This window comes from Erithacus rubecula (assembly GCF_903797595.1).
Source record: "Erithacus rubecula genome assembly, chromosome: 6".
NCBI lineage: Eukaryota > Metazoa > Chordata > Aves > Passeriformes > Muscicapidae > Erithacus > Erithacus rubecula.
In genome coordinates, this window is record NC_136688.1 from 20,561,500 (window position 1) to 20,588,799 (window position 27,300).

Consider the following 27,300-nt stretch of genomic DNA (forward strand, 5'->3'; position numbering starts at 1 on the left):
TTTTTGAAAATATGAAACCGAAACTCTGGTTCTGAATAGATATGTTAGCAAAATCCTGCTTTTTGCAAACATTCTCAAAAGATTTCTTTTCACTCCTGCTATGGAACAGAGGAAATAAAATTGAAGACATTGTCACAAAATGAAATTGTCAGCTCTGATTAGCAGATGTATATTTCATCTCTTTGTACCCATCATTAGTAGCTCTTTGTAGGAGTAGAAAATGATCCTCTATTCATATGGCACTTTGGAAAGTGTGTAAATGTTATCTTTTATGGGAATAAAAAGAGTTTCTGAGTCCAGTTTAAAATGAACTTACTATTGTTATGAAAAAAAGATTTCAGTAGTGGGGACATAATGACTGTAAATCTGGAGCAAATTTATCATTATGAAAAAATTTACCCACTTTTCCCAATAATTCTCTTTCATTAAGGCAATCTTTGTCTGCTTTACCTTTGTGAATCTACCTAGGTTTTCCACTTTCACAAATCTTGTTCCCCCAAGACAGCTCTGTAATGAGAGTGAAGTGTTTTTATTATTGCTTTTGTTAATCATGCTTCCTGCATCCTGCAAAGTGCTTCTTACTCTAAACTGTGTTAGAATTATTGGGGAATTAATCAATACTTGTTACCAGTCATGATCACAGCTGTTAATCACAGCTGTAATTACCAATTGATTAATTAGCACAGCCCTGTTCAAAAGTCAGGAGTCATTAAATTTCCAGTACACATAACTTTAAATCCAGCCCAATATCCCCCAATATCCTAAGCTATACAATTACATTTCAACCCACCATAATTTATTTTTAAATGCTTTTTATTAATAACTTTTAATAACTTTTAATTAGTACAGTGTTTTCCGGTAACCTAAACTGAATTCTTAGTCTATGGAGTCTCACTCCATACCTACTCTAAATATAATAATTCAAAGAAATCCCAACCTGCACATGTTTAGGGACCTTGTTCTGAATTACCCTTTCATTGTGATAGATGCCTTAGCTAAAGAACAACATTTGGGTGTAATCCAGAAGCCGATACACTGAAATTATTTACTTTCTTCTGTGAGTGAATGCAATTTATATTAGCAAAATAGCATTTCATTATATTAACTTTGGTACTGGCTGATTTTTACTGGACAATGTGCATTGTCTAACTCCTAATTCATTGACCCTTTTTCTCTGTAGTTCCAAGGAGAAGAATCTGAATGCACTGCTTGCAGTTTTAAGAGAGTAAAAGGAGGTGACTTACCTGTTACAAGACAAGCCTATTTCCTTATGCTTTCTAATTACTTAGAAAATGTATAATATTTTCTGGTTAAATCACCAGTCTTCCTTTTCTCTCAATACTCCATTAAAATAACTGATTAAAATTCAAAGGTCAGTCCTTGATTTAAAACACACAGTTCTACCCCAGGCAACTGTAAGAATACTAAACGTAATCTACTTCACTTGCCTCATAACTTGTGTTTGTATGAGAATTTTGTAATAAAATTTTGTTAGGCAGCATGTGCTCACCCCACTGCTTTTCTGCCTATGATACTTAGGACATCTATCTACTCCTCAGTCAGTTTTTCTTTCTCCTATTTCCTCTTCCTGCCATCCTCTTTATTTTATAATCAGCAGCTCCTTTCTGTCATCAGATGCAATTTGTGATCTCTTACCTGATTGTCATATTCTGGTAAGATTTCAACATGAGAAATTGATATACCATTGATCATATTTTATTATTTTCAAGCAAAGCACAAGGATTATTCCTATTGTCCCCTATGACTTTTCAGGGACAGACAAGAATATAGAGGAAAACTAGTCCCCAATAAATTAGTGTTAGCAATCCTGCCCAGTGATCAAGTGAAAATAATACCCTGCCCATCAACATATCAACCTGCCTTAATCACCCCAAGAAAACAAAAAGGGTTCAGCTAGTAAGTAAATACAAATTTTTTTCATGGAGTATATTGCTGTAACAAATTTTTTAAATCTTTTAAATGGAACCAGAAAAAATATTATTTAAATTTTATTTCATAGGCTGTACATTTCCAATATGTTAAATACTATTTCAGCATCTAATGAACACCAATATGAAATAAATTCTCTTTAAGAATATTAGTAATGCTTAAGTATTTCAGCTAGAGAAAAACACTTCTATATTAAATATATTTAATGGTAGCTAAATTTTATCTTTCTATATGCATTTGCTCATACGAAAATATATCTATTGACTGACACACTGTACCACTGAGACAGAGAGAGTGGGGGGTTTTGTTCTAGATGTAGTTCCTTAAGCACACACCATGGTTTTCTCTTACCTCTCAACTAGATAAAGCACAGTAGAAAAATAGAAAGTACTGAAAATATAATGGCTGGATCCCTTGGATTTCTTGATAGTGTTACACATTATATCCATATTAAAAGCAAATAGCTTTAGCAAGGATAACAATGTCTTACAAAGAATATCCAAGGAATTAGAGGCTATTACCCTGTGGCTGAACAGCTCTGTAATATCTCTGCAAGTTCTGAAGCTGGGCTATGTCTACTCTTCTCACAGGATCTCTATTGCTGCTACTGATGTCCGTCCTAAGTGCTATCATTACTGCTTGCAAATTGCTAAGCCATGCAAATTCAATACTCCTGGGAGCAGAATAATAAAGGTTATGCATTGTTAAATGTGTCAATGATTCAACTCCCATTTCCCTCAGCACAATTTTATAGTGGATGCCCATTCAGCCTTACAGGGACAAATATAAAGGGGTGTTTTCAAGCAATATCCATCTAAAGGATGAGGTGTCATGGTCTCTTGGCAAGTGACTACTTGGATGGCAGAGCAGTTTGATTTGCAACAGTTATAAAACAGCTATTTCTTACCCTAGAGCGTAGCAGAGTTAATTATGGTAGTAAGCTGTTTGGAGTAACTAATTTATATTGTGATTCCTTAGTTGGCACAAGAAAGAAGAGATTTGTCAAAATATACTAAGACAGCTTCCCCAAACCCTCCTTTGTTTTGTAAAACAACAGTCAAAATCTTGTTTTGTTATGACAGAGACAGAATATAACCAAGGGAAGGTGTGTCTTCCTTGTCCTTAAGGCCATATTTTCAGTTCTGAAGAGTGTTAGCTGACAGGCCAAATATGTTATGCAAAGAAAAGGAAAAATGTTGGGTTTTTTCTTGTTGATCTACAAGTTACACAATGACAGCCTTTTGGTTAGGCTAGGGAAAACTTCAAGGCTAACTGTGTAACAAATGAAGCACCCAGTCCTCTGCCTGCTGCTTTCTTCATCACTTGTCATGAGATTGTAGAGGTACTAGTGACTTAAGACAGCTTTTGCCATCATTCTCTGACTGGTAACCCTGTTGAATAGCTAAATAAGAAAGAAATATCATTGACAAGAATGCACAATTTTTGTGTTTATGCTTTAAAATTGATTATTAGAGAAAATTGAATCTTGAAGGGCAAAGAACTACAAATGTTGGGTTCTAGCAAAATTTTCAGCAGCTCACTTTCTCCATCTCTACTTCTAATTCACAGTTCCCACAGGAACTGTTACCCACAAGTTGAGAAAAGTAACCTTAGTTGTACTAAGATGTCATCAGGATGAATCTCTGTTTATTAGGACTGTCTGGAAGTTCTCACTCTGCTTCGTAAACTAAGCTCTTTCAAGTTTGGATGGATCATTATTTATTGTCTGTGTCTTCATTTGGTACCTATCTGACAGATGAGCAAAGAAAAAAAGTATTCAGGATAACAAATTAAACATTTGTTTCTATCAGGTCGCACCTATGAGACCAGATAACTAAAAATGGGAGATGGGAAACTAATTATCTTTTTGTTCTCTATATGCCAACTCTCCCTCTTCCCTCTTTTGTATGCCACAGGTCTAGAGGCATTGTTCTGGACCTCACCTACTCCTCACAGTACCATGTTCTGCATGATCTTGGTTCTAAGAGGCAGAGATTCCTGCACATACATTATCAAGAGGTCTCAAAGCACCATGTAATTTTTACCAGTGAATAAAGCATCATAAACTTCAGTTTATGAACCAAGCTTCCCCGTTTGTCTTGTTTGAAGCCTGCCTAGTGGAGTAAGTTATGGGAGAGAAAAACATTTTCTTGTTTAATAGCTTTTTTTCTTTTTCCAGACCTGTGGAATATCAACAAAAAGTGAAGTTTTTTTTATTGCCGTAATTTACCAGAGCATGGCACTTTATGCTTTGCTAATCTGTAAGACTCAGTTTTGACACAGTTCATCAGCTCTTATTTGGTAAGAAAGATGGACGATCTCACATATTTCACCAAAAAGAATAAAGGATCCAGATGCTAAATTCTCAACCCTAGTTAGTGGGAAAAAAATGTCATTATTAATTGATAAAAATTAGGGTACAGGCTTTGTCTCCATTTGAGAACATCTGTATGTTCTCAATGTCTGAGCAAAATATACAGATTTAACATAACTCTCATCAGCTTCCTTTCACATTGATTCCAAATGATTAATTGGATCTGTGAAAATGAGGCAAAAGGTCACCCCTCTGGCAGCTAGGCTGTCAAAGTCACTAACTACTTTGATAAATATGGGCTCTGATGATTTCCTGAGGCTGTCTTCAGCCCATCAGATATTCTTATACATATTTAAAAATGTAATTTAACTTCTCATATACTTTCACAGAATCACAAAATCACTAGGTTGAAAGAGACCTTCAAGATCATCTAACCCATGCTCTAACACCTCAACCAAACCATGACAGTGTGTCATATTTGGTCTTTTCTGCTCCTACTACCAGGAGGATGTAAAAAGAATGAGAAAGGAGTATTTTAGAAGCATGTTTATACCAGAGAAGACTTGTCATGCTATGTTTTTAAATAAGAGAGGTTAAGGAGGATTTGCATGCCAGAATGTGCAATTTCAGAACATGTGGTTTGATTGACTGTCCTGGTTTTGGTTGGGAAAGAGTTAATGTTCTTTTTAGTAGCTAGTACAGTGCTGTGTTTTTTATTTAGTATGACAGTAATATTGACAACATTGAGGTTTTGGTTGTAAGTTGTGGGAGCTGTTTGTGTCCCGACGGCTCTCAGGGACAAACTCCAGAGCCCATTACATGCAGATGGTTACAGTAACAATTTATTAAGAACGGAGAGGGCGTGGACATTGAGAAATCCTACTGAGGGCTGTCTGCTACAGCCCAGAGTAGGACAGAGATCGAGAATGAGATAATAAGATAGGAAAAGGATAATATAATTAAGGTAGGGAAGAAGAAAGAAATGAAAAGCAGGAGGGTAAGGGTGAAGAGGGGGAGAAAGGAGGATGAGGGGTAATAACAAAGAAAGGGAAAGAGGGAGGGAGAGTGAGGAAGGAGAAGAGAGTAGAATAAGAGAGTAAGAGAGCAATTTCCCGTTTACAATACTTTAAATCTTTTTCTATCATGAATATTTTAATTCCCATTAACCAATGTAATACAAAATACAAATTCTATAGCATTTGCATAGAGCCTATAGGAACCATGATATTAGCATAGCGTGTTACATTTCAAACTCTAAAACTACACTTTGTACCCTAAGGGGGAATGAGTCAGACCCTCATGTCCGCTACCAGGCATTGTTTAATCACCAGGGGATTAGCCCAAGCAGCTACTCCTTTGTCTAGCAGTTATTTAGTAACTACGGTTTGGTATCTCGAAAGTGGCTTTCATTTCCATCACATTTATGGTTTCTATATTCTCAGAATCTGAGCATTCATATTTGTGTGTTCTTCACACAAATCCCGAGTATGTTTTTCAACAGTAAAGTAGTGTTTCTTCTAAGTCAAGCATCTTCTATTTCCCAGACTCTGACAAGAAGCAGGTACACAAGAAACTGGAAGGGAGCATAGCCAGGACAGCTGACTTGAACTGGGAATTTACACACCATAGGATGCCATGCCCAGTATGTAAACTGAGGGAGTTGTCTGGGAGGTTCTCAGGGACACTCAGCTGCTGATGAGCAAACTAAAATGTGCACCACTTGTTTCCCTCGTGTTATTCCTCTCTTTCTCTCATTTCCATTAAAGTTATTACCATTATTATAATATTTTGTTTGTTTCAATTATTAAGTTATTCTTATCTCAATACACAAGACTTCCCTTCTTCCAATTCTCCTCCTTGCCACGGGAAAGTGTGGAGGAGACTAAGCAAGTGCCTGTGTTGCACTTAGCTACTGGCTGAGACAATGACATTGTACTAAAGTGAGAAGAGCAATTTTTATTGACTCTGTTGCAGTTTCACTGACCTACAGAAGTAAATGACATATAGTGGCTAGATTTGGAATAAATGATGGAACACATCATTAATATAATTTTGCTGACAAATGTTGCAATAGTTCTACTGTCAGAGTTCTGACATCTGTAAGGATGGGTTTGGTATTCATACTATTATGATTTATCTCACAGGAAAAGAAATTGTACTGCTTGATTTCTGGAAAATTATTTCCAGTAAACCAGTGATCTTTAGGAGCAGAATAATCAGACATATGCAGTCAGTGTACTGTAAGCATAACTTAGAGACTGACTAAAGAAATAAACAAAATCCTTCCCATAAAACCTTCACAAGGATTTAATCATGACCAGATAAGTAAAACAGCTCATAATTATGTAATTGTTTTCCCTTAGTAGGGTTTCTAAGACACTCAAAGGAAGGAAAGGGTTCCGTAGATGTTCTTTTTCTCAATCTGATGGTAAAAACTGTTTCCAAGCCATTGGTATGCTATCATACTATCCTCCAGAATGACCCCACATAGCATGGGTCTGTTCAACTGCTTTCTGACTGAAGACACTTGAGTAGAGAGGAAAAACAGCCTGTATGGGTTTTAACTTACAGTAGGCAAAAAATATTATGGTGGAATGACTATAATTGTCTTACCAAACTACTCCAAAACTGTGTAATTTGTGTGTACAAAATAGCTTTTAATTTCCTGTGAGGAACTAAAGTTGGAAATATTCGTATAAGGTGTGCTTGCTTCTCAGTAACTTCTGGTCTCTTCTCTCTGTACATGCTGTCATGCCAAAGCATGACCAATTAATAATGTCTCTGGGTGAGGGAAAGTGGTCTTATCCAACTTAATGAAATAGAGTAGTTTCTGTAAAGAATTGGCAAGCACCTCCCTCGTAAGAGAGATCCATCTGGCAACTAAAGGCTTGTAGTAAGTACCAAGGCAGGCTGTTGCAAAGTTCTAAGGGATATGACATTATTAAATGAGACTGAAGAAGCCAATGACCTGCTTCTATGCATGACTTGGTTGTCAAGGCCTTTCTTAGAAAGGTCCTTATATATTCTGTGTACTCCCTGTGGAAGAACTGAGTGCTATGTCTGCAACCGAGATTTTATTTGTTAAAAAAAAATATTAAAAAAAAAAAACAAAAAAAGAGGTAATATAGAATTTGGGAAGTACCTTTATGCCTAAAATGTTTTACTTTAAAGTCCAAAAGCACCAGAAAGCTAGTTTCTGCAATAGATGCAATCAAAACTTGTTACAATGAAGTAAAAATCTCAGCTCTATCAAACACTAACAAATTCCTATGGCAATGAATATCTCCCAGTGTAAACAAAGTATTGACAATATAGCATTGCGTCAGTGCAAAAAATGGGTTATTGGTCCAATATTTATTACCCACTAGCTGAGACAAGAGTTTCCCGTGTCTCTGTGCAGCTGAGGAATGTGATCTCAGTGTATTCATCTATACAATTTTGGTCCAGGTAGCAACTTCCATATCCTGTTGCCTTGGTTGTATCTTCTCTAGGTGCAGGCTACTGGAAATGGTGAATATGTTATACCTGGTAAAATAAATTGAAGTGAGGGAAGGAATGAGAGTCTCTCACCCTTCACCCTCTTTCTGAAGTACAATTGACTTGCAGGCAGTGTTGGGAACTAAGGGAACTGCAACCTCCCTCACCTGTATTTTCCAAGATAAGCTGGTGCTGAAAAGTAATTTGTGACCTTTGTGGTTCATAGTCTCTCTTGTGACAGATCCATGAAATTTCCTGGGTAATGCTGAGCAATGCTGTCTCTACAGGTCAGTACTGCACAGTTCTTAGAACAGTCTATGCCATCTAGTTCATCTGCACTTTGCAGTTCCTTATCTACTCCAGGGAAATGCATTAGGATGACAGTCTCCTAATGTTCCATTGAACAAGGACACTTGGAAGAGAGGAGTCACTTGGTTTCAGCCATGGAACTTGAAAAGATCCCTTTCTCATGCAAAATGAAAATAAACCTGTAGCAATTTATTTTTTGGGGGTGGGGGGAAGTATAGACAGTATATGAAAAGATTTTATCAGGATATGGACATCAGAAAAGTAGGAAAAGACATTTTTGACCTTCTCCAAAGTCGAACTATACAGTGGGCCTTCTTTCTTTGTATACACTTGGCATGCTATAGCTGAAATATCATGCAGGGCCTGTCCTCAGGAAATTAGAGTTAGCTATAGAGGCATGGCAGCTCATGAACATCCACTGTTGTCTGATATCTGCTGTTTCAGTCTTTCAAGAACCAGAAGTGATAATGAACATGGTGTGATTGACTAACCATCTGCTTATGATGCAGCATGTGACACATTACTTCATCAGAGACTCATGAGAAACCTTATTCCTCTGCTGCTTCCCAGCAAGTGTTATAATCTGATCCCCTAGGAAAGTCCATCACACTTGCAACTTGCTTATCATATGAACCCATTTTCTGAAGCTTCACTGTTAACTGCTGCCCAGGTCACTTTCTAACAAATGGCCATTCTGTACAAAGAAAGCAACAATCTCTGATAATAAGAGGCAAACTATTAATGATTTTTTGATTATTCACTATCACACCATAGATCACAATGAAAATTCATTAGACATCTTTCATGTTAGGTAATTAATATTTACCCCTATGGTAGAAAGCTTGGTGACACTTAGTGAATGTGTATTTTTTAATGCATATCAGACATGGTCTGCCTAGTTAAGGAAAGAGGAAGAGATGATAGTGTAGAAAATCCTAGGGCAAATGCTAATCCAGTATTCAAAAGTAACCTCTCATTCTTGCTTGTCCATCATAAAAACCCTGAAGTCAAATGAATTTTTCAATGTACAGAGATGCTTCAAGATTTTCTCTAGCAATTTCACCCTCATATCTCAGCTCACCTGTAGAACAGACACATTATCTTTCCAGATGTACTGCAGTCAGCAGGAGTGGGGAGCTTTCTATCTGAATGATAGCAGGTTTGTTGCCCCATGACACTCTTTCATCACACTCTTTGAAAGAAATGACAAGCCCTTAAGGCTAAACAAGTCACCTAGGGCATATTCCACATCTTTACATAATTCTTTGTATTTGAATGCACATATACTTAGCAGTTAGGTGCTCTGCTGCTCAAAGAAGATGAAAGTACATAGCTCTTTTTATATACAGGGCTCCCTGCAATTCCACATTAGTCAATGAAAAGGATATAACTGAATGATAAAGGAGCAGCAGCCACTGCTCGAATTATTTATAAGTCATTCATTCATCTTTATGTATAGGGCTGTCAGGGGTTTTCTACTCACTTAGAAAGAAAGGAAAACCAAGACTTGGTGCCTTCTCTTCCTAAGAACTGTGCAAACTTTAATTAAAACCAGGTGGAAAATAATGATAGAAGGAAAAAGCCATTTAAAAAATTAAGTTTTAAAGCAGTTTTAAATATAGCTTGCTAAAAAGAAAGTATAAGAAGATTAAAAATAAATTTGCACCAAGACCCTCAATATGTTATCATTTACCCTCCTACAAAGCAAGTGTAAATGTATATGAGAACCATGCTTTTGATCTGGTGGCATTATGCTCACCCTTTCCATTGGTGTAAAGTGGCAAAAGATTACACAGTATTGAGTCCAGGTTATTAAAGACAACATTCTGAGAGATATGGTGAGTAGAAGCACCTTTTTTTAGAGAGATAAAATTGAGCTGGATATACTTCTAGTGCCTAACACCCACAAAACAGGATGAATCCATAACAGGAAAGGTATTTTTTTACCTGGTTTCTCTGTTGTTTTCAAACTCAAGCTGTAGCAGAAGAGCTTGTATACAACTTCTTTTTTTATAAAAAGTTAAAGATTCATGAAATAACCATTGACAATTAAGCAACAAAACTGAAGTCTCCCTTTCAAAGGCAGGTAGGAGAAGTAGAGAAATATGCAGGTTGCCACAGTTGCCACAGGGGACAGAGAGCCCCCTGTCATGTTTTTCTATTTATTGGTTTTTTTTGTTTTTTTTTTGATGAAAGCACTTCTGGCACCACTCTAGTCCTGATGAAATTATTGTCATAATTCCATGTGTTTAATTTTTTTTTTCTTTGGACAAAAAAAAGGTGGAATTAACCTCTGGAACATCTGAAACACCATCTCGTCAATAAAACTATTTTGAAAACTTGCCATAACTAGTTTTCAAATTCTTGAGTTTTTAAAATCTTATTCTAGGTTTAAGTCCAGCTGGCTGCTTGGGCCATCATTTGTTAATAAAAAAATAAATCTGGAGACAGAACTTTGGCTGTCAGGATGACTTTCTCTGTTGTGGGCTTAGTAGCACGGTGAAAAATTTGCAGCTTTGCACAACTTCTCGGCACCAAATAGACTCTCAAGGTACCCTGGGGAAGCTGTTGAGTTTGTTAATATTGCATCACTGACAAAGATAGATAAACCTCTTTCATTCTTTTCTATTTTTGGCAACTAATTTAGAACACCATCTTCCAACTCTATGGATCATGCCTTCAAATATATTTCAAATACACATCCACCTGTCTAGAAGAGGAAAGTGAATCCCTGGAAGCAGGCTGGCCAGTGTGGTGTAGGGGACTTTAAACTGAAGGACTCAGTGTAAGGAGTCCAAAGAGACTGTTCATGGCATCACATTCAGCTGGGGAATAAGCCAGGGCCACCAGAGCAGTGACAAACATTCTTTATCTGCCTCCCAAAACAAGATCCAGAAGGCAAACCACCTCAAGAGTATGCATGGCTGTGGTGGAACCTCTTGCACCCATTCTGGGAAATCTTCACACTTGATTACCTCTCTGATATGCCTGTACACCAACACACACAGCATGGGGAATAAATAGAAATCATGAGAGATGTGTGTGAGGTCGCAGGACCACAATCTCATTGCCATTGTGAGATAGCTCAGATGACTGGAATGGTGTCATGGATGGATGGCTTTTTTAGGAAAGACAAACCAGCAATGTGAGGGGGTGTAACAGCTCTTTATGTGAGAGAGAAACTGGGATGTATCAAGCTCTATCTCAGGCTTCACAAAAAACAAGAAAAGAGATCACAGGTAAGAATTCAGGGGAAAGCAACATGGTTGACACTGCTGTGGGTGTTTGCTACAAGCCACCCCATCAGGAAGAGAAAGTCAGATTTCTACAGTTATCTGGAAAGAGCCTCTCTCACAGGCCATGGTGCTTGTGGAGAGCTTCAGACACTCCATTTTCTGCTGGAAAGACAGTCAGGCACACACTGCCCAGAAGGCTCCTGCAGAACATGGATGATAAATGGCTTGGATGCAGAACTTGAAGATACACTAAGTAGACGTGCCAGCAAAAATAAATTGGGATGAGATGTTGACTGCCCCGAAGGCAGAGAGACTTTGAGAAATTAGAGAGCTGGGCAATCAAGAACCATGTAAAGTGTAACAAGGGCAAGTGCCAGATTCTGCATGTAGAACAGGGCACCCCTGGACGTATAGACAGACTGGGGATGAAGAGGCTGGAGAGCAGTGCTGCAGAAAGGGATCTGGGAGTCCTGGTCAATGGCAAATTAAATGTAAGTCAGCAGTGCCTTGGCAGCCAGGAGGGCCAAGTGTGTCCTGGGGGACACCAGGCACAGCGTCACCAGCCAAGAAAGGAAGGGGATTGTCCTGCTCTGCTCTGCACTGGGATGGGCTCACCTCAAGTGCTGGGGACAGTTTAGGCATCACAATATAAAAGGGACATGGAGCTATTAGACAGTGACCAAAAGAGTGACCAAATGAAGACAGTGATGGGAGCAGCTGAGGTCTCTTGGTCTGTTGAGGCTGGAGGAGGCTGAGGGGAGACCTCACCACAGTCTAATTTCCTCACAGAGGGGAAGCAGAGGGATAGGCACTGATCTCTTTTTTCTGGTGACCAGTGACAGGGTCTGAGGGAATGGCATGAGGCTGTGTCAGGAGATGGTTAGGTTGTATATTAGAAAAAGGTTTTTCACGTGAAGGATATTTAGGCACTGGAACAGGCTCCCGAGGGAAATGGTCACAGCACCAAGTCTGACAGAGTTCAAGAAGTATTTGGACAATGTTATCAGGCACGTGCTGTGATTCTTTCTTGTGGGTCCCTTCCAACTCAGGACAATATATGATTCTCTGATTCTGTGGTGACTATCTTTTTAAAGTTAAACATTTAAAATAATTTTATTTCTGAAAGTCAAATAAAATAGTGCAGAGAATGCCACAAAACTGAGAGTCTAGAACTGTTTTTTTCAGAAGTTTTGCCACAGCTGGATGGCCTCTGTTCTAAAAAAAACCATCACTGTTTAATGCAACTGTTTAAATAGACTGTCCTAAATAGAGCAGAAGAGTCAGCAAACTTATGGTTCCACAAGACTCAGTCAGGCAAATGTCTGGAGCACATCTTTTATTTAGCAAGGAAAGGTAGAACCATTCTACCATGTTCTGACTTTTCAGATACATGCTACAAGTGTTACATGGTCCACTGCAAATTACTATTTCCACATTCATATCATCTTCTATTATCTCTGCTCAGTCACTGTGAGGCAACCTAATCTTTCCCTCACCATACAGACAATTTTTTTCTAACCACTAAATAGCATTTCTCATTTGGATTCTGATACCCAGCAATGGGATCATTTGTTTAAAGACAGTTTCTACATACCCTATTAAAAAATGTCATTTTGCAGCCAGGGAGTTTAAATGCTTTCCCAACCCATAAGTTTAACCCATTGGTTGTGTGTACATGGGCTCATGAATACATTTAATTGTTATTTAAGTCAATGACATAAATAACAATAACAAAATCTTGCAGAGACTGTACGATGAATTGTCATAATAATGATTTCAAGATTCTTTTTACTGCTGAATTGCTAGTAAAAATCCATTTATGACCCCTAAGTTAGAAAGCACTTTCATAGCTGCTTAACACCAAGTATGTATTTAGTGGGAATAATCTAGAACTAACCTAGTTTTATATTAATATTAGATAGCAGTGAGGCAATGATGGTTACCCTGGTGTTCCCTCATTTAAGACCATAAGGATAATGTGAGAACACCTGGAAAACTGTCTTAAAAAAACCCCATCCTATCACTTGGAGCAGTGAGGTGAATGAATAAAGGAACTGTCTTATTTCTTATTACCATACTTACACACTGGGCTTTTTTGAGAACTTGTACTTGCAGGTGTTAATTTGTCTGATGCATCATCTCTCATTACATCTGGCTTTACACCTCATTTTCAAACATGTCTGCAGCCTGTTTGGATACTCCTAAATCAACATGCAATGCCTTGCATGGATATACAAATGTAAACTTATAAACAAGCTTGTAAGGAGACCATATATAATGATGACTTGCTAAGATTGGAACAAATATTTTTTATAAATATAAGGAATGGCCAATTTTCCATAATAATGATGATTTCATGGAAAATGTAGGCCTCCACAAGATGACAACATTGACTGCAAAATTTGGAAACTGATCACTTCTTGGTTAGGAAAGCAAACCATAATATTTGTCATGGGGATGATCTACCTTCAGTCTGTTTATTGATCTAAGTAGTCACAATGTTCCTGGGAAACCTCTCTATTTCTGACCCCATTTTATATAATTGCCTGAAGAATGACTTCCAGTTAGACTAACATGGCTACTCAGCTTAATGTTTCAGCTTAATGGAAAAGGAATATATTAATTTTACCAATTTAAAATATAAATATAATTATATCTTTCACAAGAAATTCTACTATTTCAGCTTGATTTTTGACGAAAACAAATCTGAAAAATCAAAATTTCCCATGGGAGAGAGAGAAAGAGAGATAATTTTAGTTTCTTTAGTTTTCTTAGCTGTCCTTATCTGACTTAAACATGAAGGAAACTCTTGGAAGTAGGATTTAGCATTAAATTCTTTGCTGGCCACAATGTCACCTACTCTAACACTACAACTCATAGGCCATATGAGTTATATGATAATACAGGAGGTCAACTCAGTCTACTTGCCTGGCCCTCCACCTGCTCTTGAGTGCCATTTTTCTTGAGATGGCCTTCTGGCAAAAGACTTAAGGCTACATAAATTATTCTGATGGTGACAGGCTGCTCCTGGCTGCCTTTTTCATCATTCTGAGCTGTATTGCTCTTGTGCTGCACACTTTCAAGTGCTCTGATAAGTCTCTGAGGGAAAATGGCTGGTGAAGAACAGGCTGGTTATCATTGTCAGAGCCACGAATCCATTTATCCTTCTGCCTGACTTTCAAGCTGCCTGTGGGTCAGAGAATAGCTGGAAGTGCAAACCATCCCTGTTGGAGGACAACACTAGTTATCCTATTTCCTAGAACAGTTATATGGCTATTTGTGTTCTAGCATTTAGGTATAGAAGGCTGTCAAGCCTAACCTGAAAGGAGGTGAGAATTGGTTTCTTCTCTGAGGTAAAAAGTTACAGGAAATGGTGTCAAGTTGCTACAGGGATATTTAAATTAGACATTAGGAAAAAATTCTTCTTTGAAAGGGAAGTTAGGCATTGGAATAGACTGCCTAGGGCAGTGGTTGAGACACATTTCTTTAGGTGTTCAAAAAACATGTAGATGTGGCACTTAGGGACACAGTTTAGTGAAGGAGTGGATTTACCTCAAAAAATTTACTGTACATATTGCATGATGAGAATTTTTCAGCTAAAATGAGTAGTAGATCATTGAAATGTTAATGCTTTTTCAATGAAGCTACACAGCATTTTTCAGCAAATAAATAAATTTTCATGTGAAGCCTAAATGAAAGCTATTTATGAGTTTCCAATCTGCCTTTTACCAGGAACTAAAAGTACAATTAATTACATTACAAAGAGAGTTTTGATAAAATGTGTGTGTCCTGCATAGGTCACCTCACCATCAGATTTATCCCTAAATCCAGGAGAGAAAACATTTTCAAGCAAGAAATCAGACAATGTGGAAAAGTGATGTCTGATTCCAGATGACTCTGGGGCTGGGAACACGGCAATATTTCTCTCGTATTATAGCAGTGGTTTTCCTGGCAAAAATCTTAAAACCAGGAAGTAATGAGATACACCTTTTCACTTTTATTTCCATAATGTGTTCCTTAGATGTTATTAAATGTATGGTAACTTCACCACCAGAATCGAAATCATTAGTTTCAAGCTGTTATTTGGTCTTCCCAGGTGGATCACATATCAGAAAGGACTGTTTAGTTTGAAAGACAGGGTTTTTATTACTGGTGTATGCCTTCAATCACATTGTCCATAAATGATTTTATAGTAATAACTGAGCAAACAGAAACTCCTTCTTTCTTTTTTAATTAAAATTTCTTTGAAGACTTTAGGAGTAAATCACCTGCCAAAGTGTGCATTGCTTGATTTAGATTTCTTTTTGAGGAGCAGAAAGTAAAATAACTGATGTACTCTCCCAAGAAGCAAGATTTTCTGAGCAAATGTTCTTGTGTAGGGAAGATGATTCCAAAAACCAATGATCCACCTAAAACTCCTCCAATTCAAAATTACTTTTAAAATATTTATTATCTAAGAAAGCACAGAATACTTTGTTTTAAACTATATTTCAATCTTCCATTAATTTTCCAGCTTTACACGATACTGTGTTAATATATTCCACATGTTAGAATACTCCCCCTAAAAGGATTTTTTAAATTATATTGTATGTTTCACTTTTGAAGTCAGGCACAAAAAGAGAAGTAGAGTTGATCAAATAATCAAACAATGACAATACTTAAAAGGACACCTACAGGACATCAGAGTTACCAGTTCTCAAGGATGAAGGGATCAAGTACATGTCACTGCACCAGTTGGATTGAGCCGATTTAGGCATGGTGTTCTGAAGCTTTAGCACACCACCCAGAGGCACACTGGCCCTGGCCTTTATTAGCAAATGACAGGAAGCACAGTTTGCTAAAACATGGCATGGAATTATGTTTTTAAAAACTGCAAGTTGCTGTTTCAAAAACAGTGAAAGGGAAGCCTGATGGGAGACAGATGAATCTGTGCACCAATTTAGGGGTGAGCTGTTGCATTGGTTATGTGAAGGGAAAAAGAAGACCTATCTTTCTTTTTCACAAAATTGTCTTTCTATAGCAAGGGTGGAATTATTTTTGAAAACCCAAAGAGTTGATAGCCCCTTTTTGGAGTGCTGTGGTGATAAGCTCACATGGTCATGTGAGCACTAGGAAGGGACAGAGCTAATATATTTTTTCCAGAACAATGCAAAGTCAGAAAGTGTTAATGCAGCATCACGACAGGCATCTCATTTTTGTATGGCATTCTCCATAATGCAAATCACAGTATTCATATTGGATTCCTCAAAGGAGAACATAAGAGTTTCAGGCACTGATTCATGCTCTTACCTGAAAGCATTAGAATCATAATTTCATGTCAGGTTCAGTCCCAAGAGGGCTGGAGGTTCAGCAAAAGCGTGGAAGACCCAGTCAACAGGCTGCAGAAAGAAATAGCAGAGAAATAACAAACAGTTGGGAAAAGGCAAGTAGAACTTCTCCCTTGAAAGGGGCCTAAAAAGATAGAGTCAAGGACTTTTATGTTTCTTGAAATACCTTTAATTTGAGTGACAATAATCCAAGCAATCAAAGGAAAAATTAGCAATGGAAAAATCATTCCATGACCCATTAAAAAAAAATAAAATAGCTTGTTGCATTTCCTTTGGTAAATGCTATGTTCAGAAATAGTTTGAAACAGCTGAAACAAGTAGAAATGAATAGTTTTGCCTAGGCCACAGTAAGTGCTTGTTACATGCATTCATAAAGGAAATATTAGAGACAAATTTTATAATGTAGCAGAACAATTTATCTGCATCCTAGACTCATGACTATTTGAATTGAACATTTGTGATTGAGGAAGCAGTCTGTAATCTCAACCTCCTGTTATTTCTTTCAGTAACTGTCAAGTTTTGATGCTTACTTCCCCAAGGAAGCAAATCTGTTAAGAATTTTATTCTTATATGAAAAATAGATAAATTTAATGAGCAAAAGACATGAAGTAGAATTTGGATTTTATCCTGAGGCAGAATTGTGAGACAAGGTTTACAAATGTGAATTGCTCCTGTATCTGAAGTGCCATTGAGTTTCTCTTACATGCCATGAATACTTTAAGCTGCTTACCTGTTGCCATAATGCAAAACCAGCACACATATCAAAAATGAAAGGAGGAGAGACAGAAAGAGAGAAAGAGAGGAAAAGCAGTCAGGAAGGCACCCGACCCTATATCTACTAATAGCAATGGAAAGTGATCCAATATTTGGGGTGCTTAATTCAATGAACTGTTGAGTCTTCTGAATTAAATAGATTATTAAATTATCAGACAAATTGAGAGTTGTAGTCTTTGGCACAATGATTTATAACACCTTCAGGCTAAAAAAATGAATTCTATCATAAGTCAAATGCACCCTATGAAGTTATAAATACAGCTGCATAAATATTGCATAGATAGGGGCTTTTTCTCAATAGAGAAAAATAGCTGTTAGAGCTATGGCAACTTGATTCTGAGTTAGAAGTTAATTTTGAGTGTAAGTGAGGTGCTAGGCTTGTATTTTCTTAAATGAAAATGAGGTGAACTACAGAAATACATAAACAAATGGCATTATAGAGTCCATTTTTCCTAGAAGAGCTATTTAGAATATGTAAAAGGAAATAAGACTAGTCTGATGTTTTCTGTTATCACTGAATTTATGAGGATTAAATTATTCCTTTAGCTGAAAATAAGATCCTTCAGCATTTTAACCTCATCCTCTTACTTTTAATCTGCATTTTTCAAAGTTTTAACATGGAGGTAATTGCCTGTCACTACTGAGTAAAGCAACATACAGAACGAAAAAATAAGTTCCTCATCTGGCTGGAAAAGAACAGTATTGGGACTGGATAATCTAAAATTTTTTTTTTTTTTGCCTTAGAAGTTAACACCCTGCTGAGTCATTTTTATTTCTCTGGTCACTTGCACAGAAGGACATTGCTGCATTAAGTTATAACTGGCTTATAAACAAAGTTTTTCTTTTGCATTCTGAAGCTTTGAGATTCATTGTTGAATTCAAACAACCAAAATCAACTCTGAATATTCAATTCTGCATCACAAGACAGCCTCCATAACCAACTGGCTCCCCAGATTGCCTTTCACAAGCCTATTTTGATGAACAAAAATTAAAGAAAAACAAACATGGAAAAAAAGAAGGTGATTTGGCTTTTCACAGATTGTAAGGCAGCAGAGAAATCAAAGTGCACTCAACACAAATATTTACTGTAGCTAAGATTTTGCTAGAAATTTACAACTTTATGAGAGGTGACAGTACCAGTATGACAATAATATGAGTTGCCAGATCTTGTGATTTATGTCACAAATTAATGCATTATAATTGAAACATCTTTACAATAATTACATTACCTATTAAATCTGAACTGCATACCATAGAAGCTTCATCAAAACCTTTGAAAATGCTGGAAACTTCTGCACAGGTGGATTGTCCAGACCTTCAGTTATTCATAACACCATGTTAATTAATAATGGTTTGAGCAGGACAAATCTGTGCCACACAGGAACAGGCTGCTGAAACCTTTGACTGCATATTTCTCCTATTTCAAGTGATAATTTTCTTACCACATTCTACAGAAGGTAAAGTCATGCACTGCTGTGCTTGAAAAGCCATGAATATGTTTTTTCTGGAGTGTAATTAGGGAGTGCTAATATCAGTGAGGAAACTCTCAGATGTTCAGGCAATTTTTTTTAATATTCATTCATATATATGTATAAAATATATATATTTTATGTAAAAATGTACATATCATAATAAAGAATTCAAGAAAACAGATGAGCTTCTAATTATTTTTTATTTTTTGACTTACATATTTTGAAATTATAGTAAGAATCAAGAACGTGAAAATAATATATCTATACAGAAAAACTGTGATTTGGGGTTCTAAACATAAGATTGAAAATGCAGATATCTACTGTCTTGTTTTTTATGGTTAATTTTAGAATGGATATTTTGATAAAAGATTGAGCAATGAGTTAAACGGAAGATTTATTCTGTCTCTAAACAAAATTTTCAGGTGAGTTATCCCCAGATGTGCTAATTTCAAATTGAGCTTTGGAAGTCAATATCTGCAAGTAATTTTCACCATCTTCTTCTTCCTACTCCATTTGGATGCATTTGGATCACACTTGAAATATCAAAGTAAAAAGATTATAATTTTAATATTTGTGTTCATCACTGAAGATTTAGGGAAGTGCTCAACATATTCCTTTTCAATGAGCTCAAATGTGGTATGGCAGAGTTAAATGCATTTTACCACAGAAACTGTGATTTAATCATAACTGAACACTAGTCCAACAATGTCTGAATGAGCTGACAGTAGTTACCTATGTCACACTGCCTTTAGCGGTAGAACAGATTGTTCTAGGGCTGGATTAGAAGTGGAAAGGGACCAACCTGTCCTAAGTAGACCCCTTCTGTTCTAGAGTGCTTTCACCCATTAAAAGACAGTCAGTCCTCCCTATCTTCTCTATTAGGCTTCTTTCCCATGATTTTTGAACAGCATCTTTATGTTTATGGATTTTTAAGAACCCGATAACCCAAGGAAACACAGCAATTTCCTCTAAGTGGGAAGGGAATTCAGCACAATCGCCCAAAAAGCCTATTTGCACAAGCCCTCTATGACAGGTCACTGTCAGCCTCTTTTATGCCTCTTTCAAAGCAAAATCTTCTAAAAAATCCATATTAGTAGGTGATACCAATGATGAAGCAATGCATAAAAATTGTCAGACAGAAATGTAGCATTTGTTATGTAATGGTAATTGAATAACATTAAGTGATTCATTGGACACCATTAAATTTGAATAGAGTAAATGAGCATTACTTTACTTGTACCAGTTAAGTTTTGCTAAGGAAGACTACTCGTTTTCTTCCAATTTGAAATAAAACTTTTAGAAATCTCCAAATATTTATTGGAAACTAGCAGCTTCTTGTCAAGAGAGCTGGTCAGTCTTCCTCTACTTGTACATTCCATTTACATCCATGCTGGCATATTTTAACACTACAGACAGAAAAAAAAATCAGCATTTTGTTTTAAAGCACAGCTACAAGAGGAAATCATTGCCCATTATTTTACCTATAATATTTCTAGCTGGAATTATTTTTCTTTTTTTACTTTTTTTCTTTTTTTTTTTTTTTTTAATGAGAGAAAATAAACAAAAGTTATTGCCACATATTTCAAACTGGAAGCCTTTAAAAAGCATTATTATCTTTTTTTTCTCTCCAGTTACAGGAGCAGAGCAGCCCACAGGTGCTGTGTAGGGTATTTTGTAGTGTCATTTATTTAGAAATTAATCTCACCTGGCAAAGTAAAAACCATTTGCTATTCCCAGCAGCGATGACCTAAAAAGTCAGCACTAAACAGTATTTGTTAGACATTTTATAATGTAATCAGGCCTCTTTATTGATGCTTACTGCTGAGAAGGGCATAAAGGTTCTCCCAGAGAAAGCAGTGGAAACTCAGTTTCAGCAAATCACTAAAGCAGGTGCTTATTTAAATATGTGTTTCAATTTAAGCAGGTGCTTATGTTCCATCAAAGTAAACTAGTCTCAAAAATGTACTTCAGTGCTCTACTAAAGCTGGGCTAGCACCTCGATTAAAGCCTAAATTTGCAAACACTTATATTTCTGGCTTTTCTCTAAAGCTCTTTGAGAGTTGCAGAGCCCCAGCTTAGGTGTTATGCATCTGCAATGAACAAGAACATTTCCTTCCTCCATATGAGCTCTCGCTGGCTGATGAGAAAAATATAGTTTAACATTAAAAATGTATATCAGACATAAAGTTTTATCTCTTCTGTATTAAAAAAATGCTAGATCAAAATGAGATTTTATTCCTCTAGCAAAGTGAATAACCACACTTGTGAGGAAGATCAGTTTTCTAGAAATGCAGTGTTCTTACTAATGGGTCACAGCTGAGCCAGAAAACAAATTCCTCACTTCTTGGGGTCTGCAAAGGCCCCTCAACCTTTTCATAAGAGCCTGTTTCTCAGTGACATACCCAGCTCAGGTGTCCCTATTAGTGGCCACTTCTGCCCTGATGAAATAGCCCATTACTTCAGTCATTTCAATCTAGAAAAATAGCTTATATATATATAGTTTCTTAATTTCTGTGCTGGCTCAGAGTTACCATATTTCATAACATGAAGAAGGTCTGTTTATTAAATTCTTATTTTTAAATGTGTCAGATAAACTGATGGGAGTTATTTCTGTGTGGTGATGGTAGAATTAATACTGGTAAAAACATCTAACAAATATATATACAGAGCCATGCCTCTGCTACAAGGAGTTTTGTATATTTACATGCGATTAACTGGGTAAAGGAAAATTATATTTACAAAAGAAATGCAAAGAGGGAGGAAGCAAAAGAAATGTCATTACAAAGTACAATTCTTTGAATCTTTTTGTGCCAATTAACCAGTGTTTGAGGGTTTGGAGATGTGGTTTGCACACTTGGTTTTATTCCTGATGTCTAAATGATTTTTTCAGTGTGAGTAATTTAACTTCCAAAAATCAATGTGTGCTTCTGGATAAAGTCTGCAGGGTCATAAGACATGTAGATGTTAAAAAAGCAATACTTTTTCTGTCTCAGACATCCTTCATCAAGGATTTGCATATACCCAGAAAGATCAAATTTCTAATTTGTAGAGTATTTGGGGATTTTTGGAGATGAAAGGCACTGTTCAAATGTTAGCTATTTCCATTGCAGGAGGCAATCTTTACTATCACAGTAGGGGTAAGTGCTATAATTAGTGCCAGATAGCATTGCCACTGTTTTTCATTTATATTAATGACAGTTCTGAAATTATCTTGTGGGGAAAAGCAGAAATTATTTGAGAACTTATTCCTGACTCTGATCCCTAATTAATTGAATGTATTATCCCTTAGAGACATACACTCTTTTACTGAAATACTGCAGTAGTTAATGTTAGAATGAATGACAGTATATTGCTTTTTATGTGTCATGGGACACTGAATATGATACCTCACAACTTTAAACTTTTACTTTCCTTTGGACTTCCAGGTTCAAGCTGCTACTCATCCACAACTGCTCTGATTTGTTGAGAAAGGTGTGTTGATTCATGTAGCAGTCATTTTATTGCTACAACATAATTGAGAGGCCTGAAAATATTTGACATCATTTGACAAATTCAGTTTACTTTTCCATCTCTTAGGTTTTTTTTTTTTCCAAAATAGTGCTGTATTTGGCTTTTTAATTTGTATATTAAACTTGGCATTACTGTGTTTATTTACCTGAACTCTACAGTTTGCAATTTCTTTTAATACCAGAAATGCTCACCATGCTGAAGGAAAATTTCTCTCCTTCACTAAAGCACTGAAAAAACTTCAGCATGACATAGACAACCAGTAACAAAACTGCAGTCAAATTAGGGTAACTGGCAGCTTAAGGTTCTGTCATATGTGTAGAAAACATTCAACATGTTCACCAAAGATATTATTTACTGTGAAAAAACAGTAACAGGCTCTTACAGTAAATTATTTTTGATAACTTGTAAGAATAAAATCCAGTGGACACCTTCCCATCTCTTGCACTCACAGCAGTTAAACTATTTTGGCAGCAGCCCACCAGGTACTTATGATCTCTAAGAAACATCTGTATTTCATGGAATCATGGAATGGCCCGAGTTAGGAGGGTTCTTAAAGATCATTTAGTTCCAAACTCCCTGCCATGGACCTGGATATCTTCCTATAGACCAGGATGTTCAGAGTTTCATCCAACCTGGCCTTGAACATTTCCATCTTGACATTTCTGAGCAGGATGTAAATCAATATTAGGCACAGTATGCACTGTACTATAACGACAGCAAAGATCCAAGCCAAAGGAATATCTCAGGTGAATCTTTCCTATGAAATATGTGACTGTTTCCTATTCAACTTCCTATTTAACAAATAATTTAAACTGCTTTGATACTTGTGATACAGTATTTTGAGATACAACTTATTTCAAATTTATGAAAGTTGAAAATACAAATGTGTGTGTGGATTGTTCCAGTGAAGTTTGAAAAACTCCTCCTTTAATATTTTTAACATACCATATATTGTACAAACTTGATATTGATAGATAAAAATATTGATAATATTTATAGAAGCTGGGGAATCTCTGTAAGTCCCTCCTAATCCAATCAGCTATCTTTACAACTTGAAGGACAGTTTCTTTCTCATCATTATTTGTAAAAATTAGCTATCACTGTGCCAGATTATTTAATTGCCCTATTTTCTCATGAGAGGTATTGTCCCATGTAAAGAAACTTTCTGTCAAGGTCTTAGACTGTATATCCATCCAGAACACCCCAGATAATCATTGCATCCAACACTTCTGTAACTGACACTGCCATTTCTCATTTAAAAGCACTAACTGAAATTTACTCATAATTTTTATACTTCTGGCATATAGAAGACATTCTTGGTCCTGTGAACTTTTTGCATGCTTGCTTGTTTTTGTACTTCTGCAGATTCCCTGGAACAATTTGTTAACTTTTAAATTTGTATTCAGACTTATTATGCTAGTATCATATCCATTTTTCCAAATCATTTACTCCAGCACGAGTCTGATGTTGTGCACATACTGAAAATAGGGGTCCGATGGCACCATAGACCTGTAGATAAAATGTTCCTGCCATTTTGTAGGATACATATGTATGTGTAGCCCAAAATACATCCATATTGTATTGTAAAATAATTTTCAACAGGCTCTTCTATCACAGTCTGGTGTTTAAGGTTTGTGATTCTCAGGCTTTTCTCTCTAACTGAAGCCACATATTTGGATGTCTTTCATATGCATGTTATATCTATGTATGTCTCAGTAACTGTTAAACTTCAGTTCATTATGCAGTGAAGACAGCAAATTGTAGCACATGCATTTCACAGACTGATTCTAAATTAAATTTTCATTCCTATTCCTAGGCTTTTCAGGTGTCTTAATATACTTTAAGAAGGCTTGCAACTTCACAGTCATCAGTAGCAGTGAATTTCATTAGTAATGTTACCCTTTGGTTCAGGTTATTAATGAGGATGTTTAATAAGAACAGGCACAAGATCCTGCACTACCCCGTTATTAATAACATTAATATATTTAATACTTGGAAACCACTCTGCTTTTTTTATGACATACTATATCTTCCCCATTAGACTGCTGTACTTCTGTTGCACAGCAAGCAATTGAATTTGGTGCTGCACATTTTGATTTGTGCTAACACCTCTATACACTAATCTTACTAATATGCCTTACATTTATTTATGTCATAAATCAAGCTGCCCCTGCATCCTTATTTTTTTGCAAAATATATTCATATGTTGTTGCTTCTGTATCATGAGTGGAGATTGATTTGGGGTTGATTTTTCTGCTGGTCTGGCAAAATTATAGTTTTGGCAAGGTACTGTAAACATCTTCTTTCATGACATATCCATTATGAAAAATGTTAAAAACACTTTACTATGAAGTGTACCTAATTTTAAATTCAATTTTATTACATACAGTGTTCTCTGGAGCTCTCTAGTAATTTAAAGTATCAGGCAAGTTCTGTAACAGCCAGTCTAACACCCACATGGACAGCCAAGGGTGCTTTCTTTTGCATTTAATGATGCAAATTCAGTTTAAATCAGAGCTCTGTGTAATTCTCAGAACAGTTAAATATGCCTCTGTTCTATCATTATCATGGGAGCAAACTGAAGCTCAAAGTGATTGAGAGCAGCCCTGCAGAGAAGTACTTGGGTGTGGTGGTTGATGAAAAACTCAGCATGAGCTGGCACTGTGCACTCACAGCCCAGAAAACCAAACCAATCCTGGGCTGCACCCAAAGGAGCAGGACCAGCAGGTTGAAGGAGGGGATGCTCCCCTTCTACTCTGCTCTAGTGAGTTCCCACCTGGAGTGCTGCATCTAGTTCTAATGTCCTCAGCATAAAAAGGAAACAGAACTGTTGGAGCAATTCCAGAGGACACCATGAAGTTGGTAAGAGGACTGGAGCACCTCCCCTATGAAGGCAGGCTGAGAAAGTTGGGGCTGTTCAGCCTGAAGAAGAAAAGATTGCAAGGAGACCTAATTGCAGCCTTGCAGTGTCTGAAGGGGGCCTACAGGGAAGCTGAGGAGGGGACTCTTTATCAGGAACTGTAGTGATAGCACAAGGAGTAATGAGTACAAATTGAAAGATGAAAAATTTAAGTTCTATGTTCAAAAGAAATTCCTTACTGTGAGAGTGGTGAAGCACTGGAACTGAACTCTGTGGCTGCTGAGACAAGGTGGTCCAGCAAGGTTGTGGATGCCAATCCAGGCAATGTTCAAAGCCAGGTTGGATAAGGCCTTGAGTGACTGATGTAGAGGGAGGCGTTCCTGCCCATCACAGGGCTGATTGGGACTGGATAAACTTTATGGACCACTCCAGCCCTTAACATTCTATGGTTCTATGATAGTGGATGATGTGCCAAGAATCCTGCAGTGAGTTGGTAGTAAATCTGTTAGTAAAATCTGTAGTAAAATGACTGAGAAATCCTCCCAGATACACACTGCATCTTCTGATCTTAGCTGCTTAACCTGTTACAATGTTACTCTGGCTATTAACATTCATCCGACAAACTTCTTGTCTGTGTGACACATTTAAGCATCTTATATTAAAATATACTAATTGCTTATTATGGTTAAGTGTTTTTAAATTTAAAATATTTCTTTTGTGCTATTATTTCAACCATTTGCTCAGTGACCAAGAGTTCTTAGTATTTGCCTGTGAAGGATCAATTTTCCAGAAAGTACAGCAGCAGATGACATCTGTCTAGCCATGTGATTTGTACTGTAGATTGATATGACCAAAAAGGAGGTAAGAAAGGCCAAAGGAATACATTTTCTTGTGCCATTCTTTGTAGCTGATTTAAGACACTGCTTGAAAGAAGTTTATTCTCTCTATGTATTAATGCTGCTGAGCTCTAGCTGTGCATGTGGTGGTGCATGGTACAGCAAAGGTCACAAGATTGCCTCCTCTCTTGAGTTTCTGGACTGTCAGCTCATCCTAAAACGCTGAGAAACAGGTAAAAAAATGCTGTTGGGTAGCAGAGATGTTGGAAATGTTTCCAAAAGTGGCTAGCAAGCCATGCCTATGAGCATGCTGTGCAGTGACCTCTACCTCCATGCTAAGAGCTCTGTCTGTCATGGGAGGCTCTGCCAGCTCACCCAGGGGGTGGTTCAGGATCAATGGTTGCCTCCTGTTGGGGTCTGGTCTGCAATTCTCTGCCATTTCAGGTACTGGCAACAACTGATTTCTGTCTTGCCAGAGCTAGAGTCCCCTCAGCTATTCAACTGAAGGATTTCACGCTGCTAGATATTTATTTGCAGAGTGCTGAGACCTTTGGAGCTGACTGTGAGGATATCTCTCTCCTTTGATGCTCTGAAGAGTCTGACTGTCACACACTGCAAATTCAGAATACTCAGGCACCTTGGCATGGATACAGCACAAGTTCACTTGTCCATACAACAAAACACAGTTAAAAATCTTGTTGCAATTTTGTATGAGAAAAACTGTTATGATGACAAAGTGAAAATATGTTTATGGATTAAAATCCATCAATAAAAAAAATCTATATTTCAAATTATTAGGCCTTAAACTATTTAGTGCTATATATTTAAGTTCAGTATTAGTTTTACTAAGGAACTGGATGACATTTTTCTTGCTAAGTGTAAAATAACTGAAATATCTCTGCTTATCAGAGATTTAAAAAGTAATAACCATCTATACTAGTCTCTCGAAAAATCAGCACTTTACATTTAAGAAACCTTCAGCTCACACACAACAAAGAAACATATGGAAGCATTTTTTAGGCATAATATTGTGTGTCTAGTCCCTTGCCTTTTCATACATATTAATGTTAAAAGCGATCAGTTTAACCTCTATCTACTAAATATTAGTTAAGTATTTCTAGTCCATGTGGGAAATCAGTCTGACAGCTGGGTTATCCAATGGAAACTTCATCTTCAAACAAATACAGCATCAGAATAGTTTAAGGGGTTTTATCATAGAAAAAGACACTGCACTT